Genomic DNA, 8633 nt, shown 5'->3' on the forward strand with positions numbered 1-8633 from the left:
AAAACTGAAATCCAATTGAAATAAAAAAGGCGGAGCTGCAGTACTTGGCGTTTTCGATTTCCTCCCGAAATTTCACTTCCCCTTCCCCGACTTGCACTCCCGCCGATTTTTCTTTGCCAAAAGTTAAACTTCCCACTTGTTTTTTTGCACACAAATTCCCACTCTGGCCTCTATTTTTTCATTGACCTACCTCTCTCTCTCTCTCTCTCTCTGCATCTCTTCCTCATCGAATTCAATCACCACAGACGAGTATTCTCTCTCCTTCTCGATCTGTCTATACCGTTTTCTTCTCGCCAGATCTGTGTGCTTTGGTGCTGGGTAACAATTGTTTCTTCATGATTCCCCGTTGGTTTTCTTTCACCAGGATCTACAAGCTTTCTCCGTTGCCATTAACGAGGATCCGATCTAAGAGTCTTGACTGGCGGTGGCTTTCTTCTCATCCAAATCAGAATTAGATGGGTATGTCAGTGGCTCGATTTATATTGCTTAATTATGTGGATGAGATCTTGGAGGTTTAATTTTGTTTTCATCTACTCTTCCGCAGATGCCAAGCCTAAACCCTCTCATCCTCTTTGCAATGATGTCGCCGTCATCTCTCCGCAAACCACCGACCTCACCGCCTACCCTAGACGCCTCCGCGATGTCGTTCTTCACCCATATCATCCACCGTCCTCACCAAATCGAACTTTTGGTAATAATTATTATAAGGTTTTGTTGGGTTTTGGTTAGTTCATCAGTTTGGCTCCAAATATGTCTTACACATCTCATATCATCCACCACTCCAAAAAGGTCCGCTCTTCAATTGAATTTGGTTTTGATTCTAATCTGGGTGATGCTGTTTACTTTGATTCTAATCTGGGTGATGCTGTTTACTTTCATTAATTTATGACATATTTATTCTGTTTTCTTTCTCCAAATTTTGTTATAGGATTATGTGCCTACAGTGTTTGACAACATCAGTGCTAATTTGGTGGCGGATGCACAGTTAAACTTGGATTGTCGGACACTGCAGGTAATTGCTCTGTGTGGGTGTTTGTGATTTAGTTCTTGAAGCTTAATATGTGAGATAACTAGCTGGAGCTTATGTGAGATGCTATAGGCCATTTAGAAAAGATAAAATTTAATTTTAAGCTCTCCAATGTAGTTAGAAGTAGAAAAGATAACTGGTTTTTGTTTTCGGTTTTCGTTGTTCCCCCGACACAAACTCTACCTTTTGGCTGCGTTGATTATGCTGAATTCATCAAGGTTTCTGTTTATCATTAATTTATAATATGTAGTTATGTATGTTGCTGGATTAGTTGGATATGGATTTCCTCCGATTTTGTTTGTTTCTTTGATTGAGCTAATTCCTTTACGCTTTGTTGTTTTGCAGGCTGAGCATCTTGCTGGGTTTGTTCTTTCTGTATGTTACAATACCATGCAAGCTCTTTTTCTTTATTTTATTTTTTTGCTTGTTTACCTTACAATGTTCAAAGAATAGCTTCACTATTTTAATTTGAAACAGAATCAGTCAACAGCTACCTTGTTGTTATATAAAGCTGGTACATTCTTAATACTGATATAGCCTGGGGTATCCCAAAATGCTAAAACTATACTTTCACTTTTTCCTGGTACAGGATAATCTTGTCCTAGGGTCAATTTATTTTTCCACTGAATGCATTTCAGAGTTTGGAGTTCTTCTAATGTTGCTCCTTTTTAGCTTATAAACTCTATTCTCATTTTGTACCTATGATCTATCATTCCTCTTCTTTTTCCCCACGTAGTATGTTGCATGATTTTGTGATTTTCATAATTTATTTATTTTGGCCTATTAATGCTTATTGTCGTGATGAAGAATGGGGAGGGTATCATGTTTTTTCTTCTTTCTTTTTCTTATCTACAAGAAGTTAGTAAGCTTGCATGAATTCAATGGATGGATGGACAGCTCAAGAAAGTATTGAAACTCCAGACTTACTATTTCAATTTATTATAAATAAGGTTAGTAATACTATTTCAATGAATGGATTTACTTGTTATTCCTTCTATCTAGCTTACTGTTGATGTTATATCTAGCAAACTGTTTTATTTTTTATTTTATTTTTATGGGTGTGCATGCATGTCATCGAAATTCAGTAGCATTATCTACAACATTAATTATATGGAAATCGTTGTTGAACTGTGCTCTGCGCCTATGTACATGTAGTTTTTGATCCTCAGTGTAGTTTCTGATCTCAAACTATCTAACCCACCTCTTCATCTATATAGTTTCTGAACATATATATGTTGAACTGTTTTCTTTTTTTTTGGTGTTCTGAGGTTTCTTACTGCCAAATTTGAGTTGCTGGTTTTTGTCAAATTTTTTGTATTTACTGCATTGTAAATGTTTGAACTGCTTTACAGTTCTAGCACTTAGAGGAAAGGACTACGGCAAGTCAAAGATGAGTTATCTGGGCCATGATTTCAGGTTATTCTTATTCTTACTATCTAGTAATCATTTAAGTAAGTTTTAATGGATTTAAGCTCAGCTTTGTGCAATCAGATATGGGAAATCGTTGAATTCCAGTTGTCAAGTATTCGTTTCTGTTTCGGTGCGCCTGTGAGTATTTTTCTGTGTTCTCCATTTTCAGTTCAGTTTTGAAGTATTGTTTTCATGTGTGTGTGACTAAGAGAATGACATTGCTGTGATGTTTGTATATAAAGGCATCTCATTTCTGTTTTGCGCATTTTCAAATAGGTCCATTTTCCTGTGGGAAACTGGGAATCTTTGTATATAAGTATCTTTGTTTAAAGAAAGAACTCATTTTTTGTTGTTGTTATCATCTCAGTGGGCATTGATGGCTTATTTAGAAATTTCGAGATTCTCAAGAAAACTGGGTTGAACAAATGGTACCTATATTTTCAGTTCTATTCTTATTTCTTACTGACCTGTGAAACAGAAATTTATATATTACTACCCATGTACAGTTTTTGAGTTTTTATAAAAGTTGTATTCATCATGTCCCATGTAGTTTTTCCATCGATCTCTCTTCTTGATGATGCAATTTTGAATTATCTGTACTGTTTCCATCACAGTCTGAGGTCCAGATGGTGCAATGTGTTTCATTCTAAAGCCTGTAGACAAAAAATGCGGAGGGACAGACTGAATGGCAAGTACGCTCCAGTTTCATCCTTAATGTTCATAACCTCATTGTGTTGTATCTGTCTTCACAATATATCTGTCTTCACAAGTACGCTCTAGGAGTGTTAATATGTGCTTGATTTTGGTTTGTGCTATATTTATCAGGTTATGATTGAAGATATTGGGAAGCAGATTAAGCAACTATAAACCTACAAGGTGCAGGACATTGATTTACTTGACTAGAATTGTTGAACTGTAATTTGTTATACTTTATAAATTTGTATGCATATGGTGTATTTTGATTTAGTTAATATTGCATTTGGTGGTGTATTTTGAGGGGTGTACAATTGGAGAAAGCTTCCTTTTATTATTAATTAAATTTTTTTTTTGGGTTTTTTACAAGTTTTAAGGACACGTTTTGAACGTCCTCTATGACTCTTTTAAGTGTCCTGTTTTAGTTTTAAGGACACATATGAGTGTATTTTTTGTGTCCTCTTATGGTTTTAAGGACTCCATTTTCAGAGCTTTTAGGACACAATTTGTGTGTCCTAGTATAGAATAGAGGACACCTATTAGAAGATATAAGGATGTAATTTAGGTGTCCTCTTATGGATTTAAGGACACTGCATCTAGAGCTTTAAGGACACACAAACTGTGTCCTCGTATAGAAAAGAGGACACGCTTTCAGTGTCCTTGTTTGAGACTTATAATGACTGCTGGATAGAGGACTCTTTTTTAAAGAGTCCTTGTATGTATTTAAGGACACAGTTTCAGTGTCCTTAAATGGTGTTTTTCTAGTAGTGCAATGTCTTATAGGGTCTAGTTAGATATCTATAAATAGGGGCATAGGTTGTAGTAGTAGATCAAGTCTTTGAAGCATTAAACAAAGAGAGCAAGTGAGGTCTTGAGAGTTGGTGAGAACTTCTTGTGAGAGATCCTTGTATTCTTGTTCGTGTATTCTTCTTCTTCTATAGTGAAACCCAAGCAGCCCGGGGACGTAGGCAAAGTTCTTTGCTGAACCTCGTTAACAAGTTCGTGTTTGTTTTCTCAATCGTTTATCTATATTGTTTTGCACTTGTCTGCTTTCGCAAGAGGAATTTTAGGTCAAATTCCTAACAAAAACTTCATTTTTCAACATAATTGTTTTTTTAACTCCCCTTCAAATTTGGCTCTATTTGAGCCAAAATCCCTTACTATACATGAGTTTTTGGATAAATTTTACTTTTTTAATAAATTAATTTTTTATTCGCGAGTACTTGTAATGACCCTATAACTTTAGATAATACTAGCAATTGTACCCGCGCTTTGCCGCGGGATTTATTGTTACTAACAATTTGCAATAATGAAAGATATAACTGAAGTGACTTGATTGTTGATCAAAATGATAGAACATCATATATCACACATTAATTAATCAGTATAGTGCATCAAAACAGTAATGCAAAATATCAGAGACAAAGTTTCCTGGCTCCAAAATTGTTTACAGTCTCTAGCTCTCTATATTGTTTTTCCTGCAATTTTAAGGCACTACACTACTACCTGATTCTTCTTAAAAGAGTTGTCCATGCGCTGCAAGTTGCTTGGTGATCTAAAATCTCATCTCCCTATAATGTCCGGTCATTAGCACAATGGTTTCAGCTGATCAGCAGCTATACACAGACATTGAAGTATTTACAAAATGCATAAATTAGTCTTCCATTTCAAATGCTTAGATCAGTTGTTATATATAGTTATATATTGTTCAAATGACAGATTGTAAAACTTAAACTCCATAAATATAATTTGAATGAGCATCTCCAAACTTGGAAAGCAGATTACTTTTTCATTCATCTTGGTTGGAGCTTTCATGGAGTGCAACACTCTTGTATGCATTTTCCAGCTTTCTAGTAATCTCTGCAACGCAGTGATTAAACAATTTCAATAAGTTCGTCACTGTCAAGTATGGATACTTTTGAATTGAGATGCAACATTGAATTGCCATAAATAGAGATTAGAAATTGAGAATCAGACCCTTTACAGAGGAAAAGCTCATTCTTTGAGGGAAAGTTCAATGCTAGCAAATAGTAATCACTCTCCAATCCATGGCTTCCTCGTTCACTCTTCAATTGCTCATGTGATATATATGAGTTGAACTATGTGATATAATTGTACACCAAATACATTGAAAAGTATTTATTCAGGTAAATCAAAAATGATATAGAGAAAGTGTTAATATTTATCAAGAAATCTGATGAGAAAGGTAATGTAGCAACATACCTTGTCTGACATGTCATGAATGATATCATTCAGTTGAACTCAGTCTGCAAAAAAAATTGCATTGAGGTGAAGCAATCGATATGATAATTTGGGGTCAACAGACTTTGCTGAATTATCACCCTCTGACATAGGTTGTTTTCAGATCTCACCAAATTTCTGAACTTTTGCATGAGTACACGAAATTCAATTAACAAAAGGCATAGCAGAAACTTCTTCAAAAATTGAAGCAAACCAATTTTATATAGAGTTTTCAAATTCAAGACTCTAGTAAAGCATAAGCCACCAATTAGGTTATCTCACACTACCATCAACATCTTCTCAACTAAACTTTCAGTCCTCAAGTTACAAATATCGAAACTTCGACCCAGACATTTACTTTTATGGCTCTATATCGAAATCAAACACCTAAAAAACTAATCCTTGAGCAAATCATAGACCTATCCGCCATTCAAAAACAAACCTTACACTTATACCAGAAGCCAAATAAGCTGATTCTTACACTTATACCAGAAGCCAAATAAGCTGATTCAACACAAAACAGTAGATAATCCCAGTAAAGGACTCAAAATCAACATAAATCAATCAAAGAATCAAACCCACACCCATAACAAAACTCCAAAGAAAACAAAAAATCAAAGAACGTCCAGAAAATAAAAGCTTCAAAAATGGTGATTGTGAACCAATTGGGTACCCGAAATCTCTCTATATCACGTTGTGCAAATCACGAAACCAAGCTGTACGAACTCAGGAGCAGATGAAGATCAAACAGAAAGTCTCATTTAAGATAGTTCATAAATCAAAAGCATAATTATTCAGAAAAAAGGAGAGAGTCCGTGTAGATAGACGCTTCTAGAAAAAAGGAGAGAATGGCAGCACGTAATTATGGGAAACAGAAAGGGCAAAAGAAACAATCCCGGATGAACAGTATAACAGTGGATCCGTCTTTAGATGTATGTATAATATGCTCTTTTTCAGATCAAGCTCAAAAGGCCAAACGTTTAGTGCGTGTTATTTGACTATTTAAATTGTTCCTTTTCAAGGTCTTTAATGAATTTTCGATGGCTAAGTCATGTTTCAAATGTCTTTTATAAACTTTAGAAACCTCATTGTTTCAACAAAATTATGTTTTGTCTTCCACTTCAAATTTAACCCTAAATGAGTTATCATTTATCATCTTTTTGTAACTCAACATAGTACAACGCACATGTTCATATATTTATTGCTTCTTGCTTATTTTAGCGGCAAAAATATATAAGGATTAAATACTTGTTACTCCCTGTACTTTACTCCAGAAAACAGTTAAGTCACTCACATTTAAAATTAAATAATTTAGTCCTTATTCTCTCAAATTTGACACAACATGTCTAAAATGACTATTATACCCCTCACTTCTTTTTTTCTCTCTTTTATTTATTTATTTATTTATTTTTCTGCCTCTCTCTCTCCTCCCCTGCACGCAACGCAAGCCAAGAGCAAAATGGAGCAAGACCCTTTTTTTTTTTTTTTAGATCTTCAATCTAGGGTTGCGGGTCGAGCTGTGAGCTCTTACAACTCACCGTCACAGCCACCTCCGTCATCATATATTTGTTGGTGAAAAATTAGCTCAGAGCAAAGTGAAATCGAAGCAACCCAGAATTAGGTTATGGGCATCATTGAGTTCGAGCTCCAGGTTGTACTCCGAGTTCTCTAGGTCGAGGTCGTTACAGCCAGCATCATCGATCATTTAGGTCTAGAAGGAAACTGACAGCATCCATTTTGCAGGTCAAGTAGATGTGGATCCGATTTGGGGGTTGGGGTTTCTACTTGGGATTCGGTGGAGCAGAAGAGGTAGAGCATGGTGAGAGATTGGGGGTTTGAGTGGCGGGCTGAGAGTGGAGCTCGGTGGAGGGGGGCTATTTGGAAATGGGATCAGAGCTGGGCTGGTCAAAGCTGGAATTAGGGTTGGGGAACTAGAGCGGGGAGAGAGAGAGTAGAGAAAGAAGCATAAAAATTAATAGAAAAGGATTAAAAAAAAGATAAAAAAGAGAAAAGAAAAAAAGGAGAAAAATTAAAAAAAAATAGAAAAATAATAAAAAAGAGCAAGTGAGGGGTATAATAGTCATTTTAAACCTGGTGTGGACCTGTACGTTGTGTAAGAATTAGAGAGAATAAGGACTATCCAGTTTAATTTAAAAGACGGAGGACTAAACTGTTTTTCAGAGAAAAGTTTGAGGAGTAACAAATATTTAATCCAATATATAATATTGCAGAAGTTCTACATCTGAAAATAACATAATTAAACACATACAACATGTTCAAATCAGTTTGCAGGTCTAATTTCGTTTCAGCACAACAAGAAAGTTGATCCTTGCCTGCTTCAATGGTGGAGGAAGGTTGCTCTTCAAATTTCTTGTGATAGAAGTCGTAGAGCTCATCTGAGACTTCTTCTCCGACTTATTGCTTGATCATTCCCTCCATGGCAGCTCTAACATGAGATGCAAATACTAGGGCATTATAAATAGTTCCATGCCATTTGGCAAGGCTAAGATTTCCAATTCCATCATGTTTACGCTAAGGCTATGTTTGGTTGACTGGAAAGGAAAGGAATCACTTTCCTTTCCTTTGGGAAAGTGTTTCCGGAGGGGGGGGAGGGAACCAAATTCCTCCACTTTTTCCTTTGCTTTGGGAAAGTGTTTCCCTTCCTTGGCTGTCCCCAAACGCAGGAAAGGAAAGTATTTCCTTTCCCAACACCCACTTTCCGGGAAACAAACATGGCCTAAAACCACTACACCAATTTTTCAATCAGACGACAGTTTTTCACTGTCGTCTGAGTATAGAGTTTGCTGTTGTCTATCTCAATGCCGTCTGATACATGAATCAGACAATACCAGAAAACTGTCGTCTGATAAAGTTTACTACAACAGCGACTACTATACTGTCTGTTGTCTGAATACCACGAAGAACAACAGCAATTGGTACCTTAACTCTTGTGCAAAGTAATTTCAGTTGACAAACCCTGGAAGAATGTTGACGTGTAACGAACATTTAGAGAACATTGATTTGTAAAAAAACTATTGTCTGAAGGAAGCTTGTAGATCAGCAAAATAATTGAATACTATTGACTGACTTTGAACAAGACAACAACAAAACTATTAAAGCCATTGTGTGTCATTGCTTCAGACAACAGTTTTTTCTTTCTTTTTTCTTTATGTCCATTTGTTAGACAATAGTTTTTGATTGGTATTGAATTGTCTGAGATAGGAGTGAAGACATACATTCTGTACAATTAAACAACACATCC

The 8633-nt window shown here is 35.8% G+C and overlaps 1 long non-coding RNA gene across 12 annotated transcripts; it reads left to right on the plus strand.

Moving 5' to 3' along the window:
• LOC133722565 (uncharacterized) lies at positions 1–3492 on the plus strand. 12 transcript variants are annotated; one of them, XR_009852847.1, is made up of 9 exons: positions 1–459; positions 545–789; positions 929–1012; positions 1373–1402; positions 1884–1977; positions 2380–2575; positions 2805–2865; positions 3052–3129; positions 3263–3492. It is a non-coding gene; the product is annotated as an uncharacterized LOC133722565 (long non-coding RNA). The 12 variants fall into 12 exon arrangements; XR_009852849.1 differs by having other exon boundaries at positions 1887–1977; XR_009852848.1 differs by having other exon boundaries at positions 2–459; positions 545–691.
• Positions 3493–8633: the final 5141 nt, after the last annotated feature.

Source organism: Rosa rugosa, chromosome 7 (genome assembly GCF_958449725.1).
Source record: "Rosa rugosa chromosome 7, drRosRugo1.1, whole genome shotgun sequence".
NCBI lineage: Eukaryota > Viridiplantae > Streptophyta > Magnoliopsida > Rosales > Rosaceae > Rosa > Rosa rugosa.